This window comes from Panthera tigris, chromosome D1 (assembly GCF_018350195.1).
Source record: "Panthera tigris isolate Pti1 chromosome D1, P.tigris_Pti1_mat1.1, whole genome shotgun sequence".
NCBI lineage: Eukaryota > Metazoa > Chordata > Mammalia > Carnivora > Felidae > Panthera > Panthera tigris.
The window spans coordinates 10,080,823-10,093,434 of record NC_056669.1 but is presented as its reverse complement, the minus strand read 5'-3'; the positions used below and the strand labels follow the sequence as shown (position 1 = coordinate 10,093,434).

Genomic DNA, 12,612 nt, shown 5'->3' with positions numbered 1-12,612 from the left:
GTGAGACATGGAGCCTGTTCTAAAAATCTCTAATTTTATGCTAGTTGCTAGTCTTCAGGGAAAGCTAACCGCTGACTTGGTGGCAGTGTAGACACGGAGAAACAGATGAGTGTTTCAGTGAGTAGGACTCCTGCTTTCCTTGAGTTTTGCTCCCTTGACCATGGATGGGGGCCAGTGGAGAAGCACAGCCAGTTTTTGGGTGTGATCACTGCTGCCAGTAACCCATTGTGCTTCTCAAGAACAATCACTCATTCTCACATGCACAATGGACACTGATACTCATAAGGCTGGTCTTGGGGAATCAGAAATAAACAACAGCAAGCCAGCTCAGAACAACCTCTCCCATCACTATGTTCTTCACAATGAGACTTAATGGAAATCATCTCACTGTCGACCCGAGATTTATTCTCCTGAGCCCATAATCCTGGGATTGCTACAGAGTTTGTGTTAATCCGTGCTTTATGTTGTCAAAGAAGATCTAGTTGCCTAAAATCTGCACAAAGAAGGAAAAAGAAAAGCTTTGGTGAGCAGTACCCTGAAGACTTGGGCAGAGGTTGTGGCGCGGGGGGCGGGCGGGGGGGGGTGCTTTCATTTATTGTCAGACAAAGCTAAACCCGGTATCATCAGAAGCCTGTCGGGCCCAGATAGGGACACACAACTCATCCCAGCCCTCGGATCCCCCTACATAGTCCATTTTGTCCCCTACCAAAGCTTGCATCCAGGTGTTTATTCTAATTTTGCATTTGTTCTGAAGATGGACACTTAAATATCAAAAGAGCACATGAACAATATCCCAGAACAATCAGCAGCTCTGTCTGGTCTCTGTAGAAGCCCAAGACCCTGACCCTAAACATTAGGTTCAAGGGCTAACGGTATTATATTACAAGCTGGTTGAAGAATAGTTGATTTCTATGCCACAAGTACTTCTTCAATAAAATGCTGGAAATTACCCACTGATTGCTTCCTGAGCTTGAATTAAATCTTCGTTATTTTCTCTGGGTCGATTTGTGGCAATAAATGAAGTCCTTTATAAAGACAGTACTAAGGCAATAATCTATCAGCTGCTGACAAACTGTAGGAAGTGCCATATCAGCAGGCAGTAGGGGAAGGAATCGAGTGTCTACGTGAACTAAACACTAGTTCTGGAATTTGATATGTGTTTTATCGTATTAATGAAGGTGCCTGGGACAGGACCTGCCACACAACTGATGCTTGCCTAACAGTCATTATTATTTTCATCGTTATCACCATCTAATTAATCCTCACAAAAACACTGAAGGGTCAGTATCCTCTCCATTCTACGGATCAAGTTCAGAGAAGTGATGGAACATCCCCAAGGCCCCAGCCAGGACACAGCAGATCTGGTACTGAAACGCCTAACTGTGGTCCAAGCATTGACCAAGGGCATCGTGCTACCCCACTCACTTGGTATAATAGGGGTGGCCACACTTTCTGCCTAATGTGGGCCAGACCCTTGCCCAAGGTCTGCTCCTGCCGCACAGCCCAAGCACCGTGGGAGGCAAAGGGTACCTCTGTAGTAAACCACTCTGCTCTGGAGCAAAGGAGTTAGGACCAAAAAAGGCATTAAGGGTAACAGTTGGGATCTGACCCTGGCTTAGGTATAAAACACCTAGGGGTGCCTGGGTGGCTCAGTTGGTTAAGCATCCGACTCGGTTTCAGCTCAGGTCACCATCTCGCGGTTTCATGAGTTTGAACCCCATGTGGGGCTCTGCGCTGACAGTGCAGAGCCTCCTTGGGATTCTCTCTCTCCTTCTCTCTGCCCCTTCCCTACTCATGCTGTCTCTGTCTTCCTCAAAATAAATAAATAAATAAATAAAACTTAAAAAAAAAACCCATATATGTGTATATACATGTGTGTATACATATAAATATATATACATATATATATATATATACACACATATATAAAATAATAAAATTCCTAACCAGTCTCCCTGTATCTACTATCATCCTCAACCCACCCTCCACACATTCCTGCTTCAGATCCTTCACTGGCCTCTCCTGTCAAGATAAAATCCAACCATCTTGGCTGCATTTAGTCTGTCATGTGCTGGCCGCTGCCTCTGCTCCGCTTACTCACTACCCTCCCGTTTGCCTGCTGCGTTTCGGTTGGTCCAAACCATGTGCAGTGCCCAAACGCACCACACTTTCCAGCCACTCTCCCTCCCTGAGCCTGCAGTCTCCTCTTAAGGCTGAGCCCAAGCATCACCTTTTCCAAGAAGCCTTCCCTGACCCTCCCACAGCCCAGCTCTGATCTCCCCGAGGACGTCCAGTGTCACACACGGTGCTGAGATCATAAGCCCAAACTGAGCCCACACTTTTGTGGTTGTCGGGGGAGGGGGGGGGTGGTTCCTGAAAGAGGAAATGAGGCAAAGGGAACAGTGAGCTCAAAGGAGCTCAGGTCTGAAGTATGCTCTATGCAGGGAGTCACAACAACTCAGAAGTACGGGACTTTAGGGTAGCAGGTGCACAACAAATATTTGTTTGAGTCAGTGAATCACTTGTCACATTTCATCAGGCCGAGACTTAAAATGATTGCAAAAGCTAATAATGCAGGGGCAGACAAGAACAAATGGTTTATGTTAGACCAAGATCATTTCTACTTGAGTAACCACAGCCTTCTTTTGGCTACTGAATAGAAGTTGTGTCTGATGCAAAACTGATGAGAGGTTCTAACAGTACTTTTCATGCACATTAATCTCACCTCTGGTTTCCAACAAGAGGATTCTACAGCATAAATGATAATAATAGTCACCACTGTTCTGAACACCTACTCTGTGTCAAGGGTATGCTAGATCACTCATTCATTCATTCATTCATTCATTCATTTTTAAGTAAACTCTGTGCCCAATATGGGACTCAAACCCATGACCCAAGATCAAGAGTCGCATGCTCCACCAACTGGGCCGGCCAGGTGCCCCTCTGCTAGGTCCTTTAAACACATTTTCCCTAATGCTAATCTGCCAGGAAGATTTTACTGTATCTATTTTGCTAATTGGAAACTGAGACTCAAAATAGGTAAACTCATTTGTTCCAGGTCACCAGACAGTAAAGCATGAATATGAAACTCTAATTCCCAAGCCAATGCTCTTTCCACTCAACCACACTATCACCTAAATAAATGCATCCCTGAAGTTTCAGTGAACCTTTCTCAAACTCTCAGAATGGAAGTCCCCTTAGTCTACACCACTTTCTCCCCCACATCCAATGTTTGGGTCTCTTGTGTAATAATCTACACTAAGTAGCTATCTACTATTCCAAGGGTGGCCCCCAGGCCAGCAGCATCAGCATTACCTGGGAGCCTGGCAGAAATGCAGACTCTCAGACTCCACCCCACCCCTACTCAATCAGAACCCACACTTTAAACAGATCTCCCAGTGATTCATATGCACATTAAAGTTTGAGAAGCACTGATCCAGCCTACTGTTCCCACCCCTTGCTGTGCTTCAAGATCACAAAGAAAGCTTTTAAAAAAACAAAGACATGTAGACATTACCCCCATCAAATTCTCTCCATAGGGTAGAACTCAGAAAGCTTTATTTTCCCAAGTTCCCCCATATGATTCTTGTAGAGCTAACCTGAGTTTTCTCCTAGCTAAACATTACAATTCCCTTAACCAAGGGGTTCTGTAAATGCTGATTACCCATCAGAGTTACTGGAGAAGCTTTTTAAAAATACTAATATCTGCCCAGCAATTGTCCTACTAGGTATTTACCCAAAGGATACAAAAATACTGATTCAAAGGAGCACATGCACCCCGATGTATACAGCAGCATTATCTACAATAGCCAAATTATGGAAAGAGCCCAAATGCCCACTGATAGATGAATGGATGAAGAAGATGTGGTATATAAGGGGTGCCTGGGTGGCTCAGTCAGTTGAGCATCTGACTTCGGCTCAGGTCATGATCTTGCCATCTGTGAGTTCAAGCCCGCATCGGGCTCTGTGCTGACAGCTCAGAGCCTGGAGCCTGCTTTGGATTCTGTCTCCCTCTCCCTCTGCACCTCCCCTGCTCTCACTCTGTCTCTGTCTCTGTCTCTCTCTCTCTCAAAAATAAAATAGGCATTAAAAAAATTTTTAAAAAAAAAGATGTGGTATACATATACAATGGAATATTATGTGGCCATCAAAAAGAATGAAATCTTGCCATTTGCTATGACGTGGATGGACCTAGAGTGTATTAGGCTAAGCAAAATAAGTCAGATAAAAACAAATATCATATGATTTCCCCTATATGTGGAATTTAAGAAACAAAACAGATGAACATGGCGGTGGGGAAGACAGGGAAGCAAACCATAAGAGGCTCTTTTATTTTTTAATTTGAGAGGTGGGGGGGAGTGCACACGAGCAGGAAAGAAGGGCAAAGGGAGAGAGAGAATCTTAAGCAGGCTCCACACTCAGCACAGAGCCCTACTCAGGGCTCAATCCCACAACCCTGGATCATGACCTAAGCCAAAATTAAGAGTCAGACGCTCAGCTGACTGAGCTACTCAGGCACCCTGAGACTCTTAAATATAGAGAACAAACTGAGGGTTGCTGGAGGGGAGATGGGCAGAGGATGGGCTGGGTGGCTGATGGGTATTAAAGAGGGCACCTGTGTTGAGCCCTGAGTGTTATATATAAATGATGAATCACTAAATTCTACTCCTGAAATCAACATTACACTATATCTTAACTAATTAGAATTTAAATAAAAACTTAGAAAAAATACTAATGTCGGGGGCCCACTAGAGAATAGTTAGAATTTCTGAGGGTGGGGCCCAGTTATACCAATATTCCTTAAATTCTTCTATGCACATCCAGAGTTGCAAGCCAAGCTCACATTCCTTACCCAAAATGGTAAGTATTTCAAGTATTACTGATCTTCTGTCTAAATCTATCTGAAACTGAGACATCTAGAACCTAACACAATACTCCGAGTTTAAAGGAGACATGAAGATTCCTCATTCAAGATATTTTTCTTTTCTTTCCTTCTTCGTTCTTCTCTTTCCTTTCTTCCTTGGCCACCAGAACACATTATTGACCTACACTAGGGGGTTATTCAAAACCCCTATTATTTTTTATTTCATTAGCTGTTCAGTTTGAAATAATTTCAGACTTACATAAAAGTGGCAAAATTGGTACAAAGAGCTCCCCTATACCCATTTACCTGCTTCCCCAAATGTTCACTTCGTCCATAACAGCAACAGAACAGGACATTAACACTGACACAGTACTATTACATAATCTCCAGACCTTATTCAGATTTCCCCAATTGACCTACTGTCCTTCTTTGGTCCAAGATCTCACACTACATTTAGTTGTCCTGTCCCTTTGGTCTCTTTCAATCTGGCTAAGTCTTTTTCTGTCTTTCGTGATCTTGACAATTTTGAAGAATACTTCCCAGTTATTTTGTACACTGTCCCTCAATTTGGGTTTGTCTAAAATTTCTTAGTGATCAAATTCAGGTTATGGGTTTGGAACATACAATACCCTTCTCTGTGCATCATATCAAAAAGACACATGATGCTGATACATCGCATTATTGTTGAAATTAATTGTGATTACACAGTTAAGGTAGGTGTCTGCCAAGTTTCTCTACTGTAAAGTCGCCATTTTTCCCTTGTAATTGATAAGTATTTTGTGGGAAGATTTGAGACCATGAAAATATCCTTTTCCCTATCATCGCTTTACTTAACATCCATTTTTCCTTTCTTAAAAATCATTGAGTATTCTTTTCCTGATTGATTACTATGACATCTCCCAAATGATGATTTTCTAATTCCATCATTCCTTCTACACTTACTAGTTGGAATTCCTAATATGAGGAAAAGCTATTTCTTTTCCCTCATTTACTTATTTATATCAGTTTGGGATCGTGGGTATTTATTTCACTTTCGTTATATTAATCCATTACTATCATTATTTACTTGTGCTGCTCAAATTGGGACAAATGTTGGCTCCTGTATCCTTTTCATATGCTCCAGTCACTTTTTTAAAAATTGTGGTAAAAAAATACATCACAAAAAATTTGTCATCCTAGTATTTTTAAGTGTACAGCTCAGTAGTGTTAAGTATATTCACACTGTTGTGCAATGAATCTACAGATATCTTCATATTGCAAAATGAAACCCTATACTCATTAAACAATAAATCCCATTTCCCTTCCTCCCAGTGCCTGGCAACCACTGTTCTACTTTCTGTTTCTATAAATTTGACTATTTTAGACAACTCAGACAAATGGAATCATACAGTACTTGTCTTTTTGTGATTGGCTTATTTCACTCAGTGTAATGTCCCCAAGGTTCATACATGTTGTCCCTTGTGTCAGATTTTCCTTCTTTTTTAAGGGTGAATAATATTCAATTGTATGTTTATACCACATTTTGCCTATTCATTCATCTGTTGATGGACATGTGGGTTGCTTCTACCTCTTGGCTATTGTGAATAATGCTGCTATGAAAATGAGTGTGCAAATACCTCTTCAAGATCCCACTTCTTTTGGATATAGACCCAGAAGTAGGACTGCTGGTTCATATGGCCTGATCATGTTCTTTGAACATTTCCTTACTTCCTGGTGTCATGAGATATTCCACACTCCTCGTCTTAGGCTTTCTCTGCCCAGCTCTGGAATCAGTTATTTCTCAAAAGAACTCTAGTTCTTTGGTTTTTAGAAACCAAAATTTGGGCATGAGTTGTACTCATTGTTACTGGGGTTACATTCTTGACCCTCTCAGTAGTAGAGTAGAAAATGCATGTATGTAGGGGCGCCTGGGTGGCTCAGTCAGTTGAGCGTCTGACTTCAGCTCAAGTCATGATCTCACCACTTGTGGGTTCAAGCCCTGTGTCGGGCTGTGTGCTGACAGCTCAGAGCCTGGAGCCTGCTTCAGATTCTGTGTCCCGCTCTCTCTCTCTGCCCCTCCCTCGCTCATGCTCTGTCTCTCTCTGTCTCAAGAACAAATAAAACATTTTAAAAAAAACAAAGAAAATGCATGTATGTATACACACATATGCACATACACCTTGAGAGACAGACATACGATGAATTACAGCATAAATTACACTGATCCCTCCTCCAACCAAGCCCACAGAGTTCACTTCTTCCTGTCCCTTTTCTTTATTATAACTCCTTTCTCCCAGTGAGAAACCAGAACTCTCACTCTCCACCATATATTTACTAATATTTGCTTGATCCTAGAAACACATAAGTTAGTGTCAGACTTGCTAACTCATACCTTGTGAAAAATTAATTTACCAACCATAATATAATATTTGTGCATAGTTCTTTTCGAGTTTAGAGTCAAAATGCTGATGCAAAGTGACTTAGGTTAGTTCTTTTCTTCTCCAGTCCCTTCAGTGTGGTTATGTTATTCATTTGTAATACAGTGGGGTTCGTTTTGTACTATCAGTAGTCCATTTTGGGTTCTCTCCACATTTTGGATGATTAGGTGCATGGATGATTGCATGATTAGCATGATCCTAAAAGTCAGAGCTGTACAAAAACATCTAGTCAGGAAAGTGTCACTGCTACGTCATTCTTTCTACTCCATTCCCTTCTCTCAGTTCTTTCCATCTATTCCCATCCACCTCATAGTAACCAACCACATGAGTTCCAGTTTATCCAGAAAAAGGACACGTGTATACTTGCTTATTTCCCTTTCTTTCTTATGTGAAAACTAGCACAGTACTGATATTCTTTTTGTACTTGGACTTTGCACTTCACTTCACTTAACATAGTTTGGAAATCACTCTACACTGGTTCAGAGACTTTCTTTATTCATGTTTACAGCGACCATAGCACTCCATTATGTGGACATACCATAATTTATACAACCATTCTCCTGTGTATGGGCACTTAGGTTTTTCCCAATGTTTTGCAATTACCAACAATGCTGCAATGAGTGAACATCGTATAGGCCTGGGTATTTTCACGTGGATGCAGGTCTGCCTTCAGGGTAGATTCCAAGATGTGGGATTGCTGGACCAAGAGGCACGCAGGTATGTAATTTTATCAGATATTGCCAAATTCCCTGCCAAAAGGATCGTATCTCTTTGCATTCCCATGAGGAATGCACGAGCGCACGACTTTCCCACAGCCTTGCCTACAGAATATGTTGTCATACTTTTAATTCTTGCCAATGTGATAAGTGAGAAATTGTACCTCAGTGTTTTAATTTTCATTTCATTCATTATGAGTTTGAATTTTTGGTAGGTTTAATAATCCATTTTATATATCTTACCTTTTATAACTTTTTTCATATCTAAATTATTGGTCTGTTCATGTCTTTTTCTCGTTTTTCTATCAAAGTTTCTGGTCCTTTGTCCTGCCATTTTTTTTTTTTAACGTTTATTTATTTTTGAGACAGAGAGAGACAGAGCATGAACGGGGGAGGGTCAGAGAGAGAGGGAGACACAGAATCCGAAACAGGCTCCAGGCTCTGAGCAGTCAGCACAGAGCCCGACACGGGGCTTGAACTCACGGACCGCAAGATCATGACCTGAGCCGAAGTCGGACGCTCAACCGACTGAGCCACCCAGGCGCCCCTGTCCTGCCATTTTTAAGAACTCTTTGTTTCTTGGGAATGTTACCCTTTTGCCTCTGACATATGTTGCAGAGACTTCTCAGCTTTTCAGTTGTCTTTTGAGTTGACTCAGGTTGTCTTTTTGGCCATGAAAGAGTTATTTTTATATAATCAAGTTTATTGATCATTTATTGTATTGCTTCTGAATTCTGAGTGATGGTTAGAAAGGCTTTCCCTTCACTGAGGTGAAAGAAGACTCCACCTGTTTTTTTCCAGTTCTTGTCTGGTTTTATTTTTTACATTCAGATCCCTAATCCATTTGGAGTCTATTCTTATATATGATGTGAGAAATAAATCCAATTCATCCTTTACAAAAAGCATCATTTATTAAAAAGTCCCTCTTTACCCCAATGGTCTGAGATGCTACCTTTATCATATACCGAATTTCCAGAAGTCCTTGGGTCTGTTTATGGACTTTGCATCCTACATAACTCGTATATTTGTTGATTCATGCATGTTTTAATTATAGAGGTTTTACAGTACCTTTTAATGCTCAGTAAAGCTAGTCCCCCCACCCCCTGAAAATTTCCGTTTTTTAGTATTTTCTTGAATATTCTTGCATATTTATTTCTCCATATGAATTTTGTTATCTTTACCTAACTTCCTAAAAAAGTCTGTTGGAATTTTTATTGGCAGTATATTACATTTATAAATTAATTTAGGAAGACCTGTCATATTTAGAATGTTAAATCATAGTCCTCAAGAATGGTGATGTTGTTCCTTTGGTTCAAATGTGTCTTCCAGTAGCATTGAAAAAATTTTTTATTGTTTATTTATTCTTGGAGAGAGAGAGAGAGAGAGAGCGCAAGCAGGAGGGAGACACAGAATCCAGAGCAGGCTCCAGGCTCTGAGCTGTCAGCACAGAGCCCAATGTGGGGCTGGAACCCACGAACCATGAGATCATGACCTGAGCCAACGCCGGACACTTAACTGACTAAGCCACCCAGGTGCCTCTTCCAGGAGTGTTTTAAAGTTTTCCTTCTCCTACAGGTTTTACACAGTTCTTATTAGGTTCATTTCTACCTATTTCTACCTTTCTATTAGGTTCTTAGTCTTCCTTGTTGCAATTGCAAATGAGCTTTCCTGTATCATTATGGTCTCTAATTGGCTACTTTTTGGGTAAATAAAACTATTGATTTCAGTATGTTAATTTTATATACTGTTACCTTATTGCTTATTATTTGAGATTCATCACTAATTCTCTCAAATATTTCCAGGATTATCATATCTGCAAAAAGAAATAGTTTTATTTCATTAGTAAGCCTTGTGCCTCTAAACCAACTTCTCTAGCCTAGTTGCGCCAGTTAATACCTTTGATACGAAGTGGAATGTGGGACGCCTGGGTGGCTCCGTTGGTTCAGCGGCTGACTTCGGCTCATGATCTCATGGTTATGAGCTCGAGGCCCACACAGAGACTGCTTCAGGTCCTCTGTCCCTCTCTCTCTCAGCCCCTCCCTGCTCGCTCGCTCTCGCTCTCAAAAATAAGTAAACATTAAAAAAAAAAAATGGAATAGAGTGGAGAATGGGTATCCTACCCATGTTTCCAGCCCTAGAAAAAATATTTGCAGTGTTTCCCAATTTAGGAAGATACAGGTTTTAGGACTAAGGTATATGTATTTTATCATGTTAACTATATCAATCAAGTCTTATTTTCATGACCATTTTATGAGGAATGGATGTTGAATTTCGATAAAAGTTTTGTCAACCTTCATTGTAATAATCCTATAATTATTTTTCTTGAGATCTATTAATATGGTATATGATACTAACGGATTTCCTAATAAAGAACCTATCTTGCATTCTTGGAATTAAACCCAGGTGATGATAGTGAATTGTATATTTAAAATTTTTTTTAATGTTTATTTATTTTTGAGAGAGAGAGAGAGAGAGAGAGAGAGAGTGTGTGTGTGTGAGCACAAGCAGGTGAGGGGCAGAGAGAGAAGGAGACACAGAATCTGAAGCAGGCTCCAGGCTCTAACCTGTCAGCAGAGAGCCCAACCGGGGGGCTCGAACCCATGAACTGTGAGATTGTGACCTGAGCTGAAGTTGGGTGCTTAACCGACTGAGGCACCCAGGTGCCCCATGAATTATATTTTTAATGTGGTATTGGATTTTATTTAACAGTGTTATGTTAGTACAATATCTATATCAATATCGATATAGATAGATATAGAATATGATATACACAGCATTGGGACTATCTGATGATACGTGGCAGTTTGGTAGAATTCCTCTATGAAATAACCTGGAGCTGGTACTTTTTTTGAGGAACAGTTCCTTAATAAGACTCTCTATTTCTTCCATAGAAATTAGTCTGTTTAAATTTTCTGTCTCTTTCAATTTGGGTCATCAGCATTTCCCTAGGAAATTATCCATTTCATCAAAGTTTTAAAATGTTTTTTACACAGACTTGCAAAGACTCTTGCGATTTTTTGTTTCAATGGTTACTTCTCCCTTGTCATTTCTTACTTCGTATACTTGTGCTGTCTCCCCTTTTCTTCTTCATTGTGTTAACTAGCAGTTTGTCTAGTTTGGTGATTTTTTCAAGAAGTCTTAAAAATAAAATGGTTTCAAGAATTGTTGCTATTAAGTTCCTCTAAAACCATGATACCTAGAACCAAACACAATGCTCGGGGTGTAAAACCAGACACTCAGCTTCCTCATTCTGTCCTCACATTCTATCCTCCTCCTCCTCCTTCATCTCTCCTCTTCCTCTTCCTCCTCCTCTTTTCTTTTTTTGTTACCACCTCACATTGTTGACTCATACAGTACTGCCAACAAAAACCCCTACGTAATTTTTAACACATTCTACTGTTAAACCAATCTCTTCCATCTTTGTTCTTGTAAAATTGGTCTTCTTGATCCATATTTACCTATAGTAAATTTCACTCGTGAAATTCCATCTCACAAGATCCTTCCAGATGGGATCATTTCAAGCATTCATTCATTCATTCAAATCAACCAACATTGCTAGGAATTGTGCCAAGCCCAGCTTACAGGCTATGATACAAAGTAATTACAGTGTCGATGGAGAAATACTAACAAATGCTCTCTGTGCACAGAAGGAGCAACAGGATGGAAGGATGTGGGGATGAGGGTAGGGTCTAGAGGAAAGGAGACATTTGTGCGGTTCCCTAAGGATGTTTGCCAGTTACAGAAGGGGAGAAGGGCATCCTACAGAGGGGTGGTTAAAGAAAAAAAAAAGCACAGTGAAGGCATATGGTGTCCTGGAGGAATAGCCAGTTAACAAATTAGCGTGTGGGCAGAGCCATCAGAGGCAGGCAACGACGATGGAGAAACAGGTCAGCACAAGACCTATCTGTGCTCAGACTTTCAGCTCAAAGACCTTCAACAGGAACGTGTGGAGTTTTGAAACCGGAGACTGAAACAGTGAGACCTGCAACTTAGAAAGGTCTACTCTGGACACAGAGGAGAACATGGGGTAGAATAAGAAGCACCCGGATTTGGAGAAACCAGTGAGAAGACCAGGCAATAATTCAAGTGAGAGAAGATGAGAGCCTGAACTGAAGCAGTATAATTAGAAAAGGACAAATTCCAGAAACAAGTCAGGTGACTGACAGGACAAAAGCAGCGACAAAAAGAGAAGGTCCAAAAAGTCATACCTGAGGGATGGGGATGCTTTAACTGAGACGGAAAATATTTGAAGAGCAAATAGTTCAGTTTTGACAACAGTCTGAGCTATTTGAAGCATTAGAGCAAAGATGTTCCATAGCAAGTTGGCAAAACACAGGTACTAGAGCACAAGAGATGGGGGAGGGGTGGGAGATGCATGTTTGAGGGTATCTGTGTGTGACAGGTATAGACTAGGTGCAAGGAAGACCGGAACTATGACCTATTGAGTGCTTGCTACCTACCAGGACTGTGCTAAGCACTTTACCACTTTATTTACTTACAAAAATAAATATATATAAATATTTTAATTTATATATACATAAACAATATACATATTTAATATTGATTTATTAACCATCCCCCCCCCAATGCATACACACACAATCATCCTCATTTT

At 40.7% G+C, this 12,612-nt stretch overlaps 1 protein-coding gene across 2 annotated transcripts in view; it reads right to left on the bottom strand.

Annotated features, from left to right (window-relative positions):
• Positions 1 to 12,612, bottom strand: part of DIXDC1 (DIX domain containing 1) — a 71,605-nt gene that overhangs the window by 39,682 nt on the left and 19,311 nt on the right. The window lies entirely within an intron of this gene.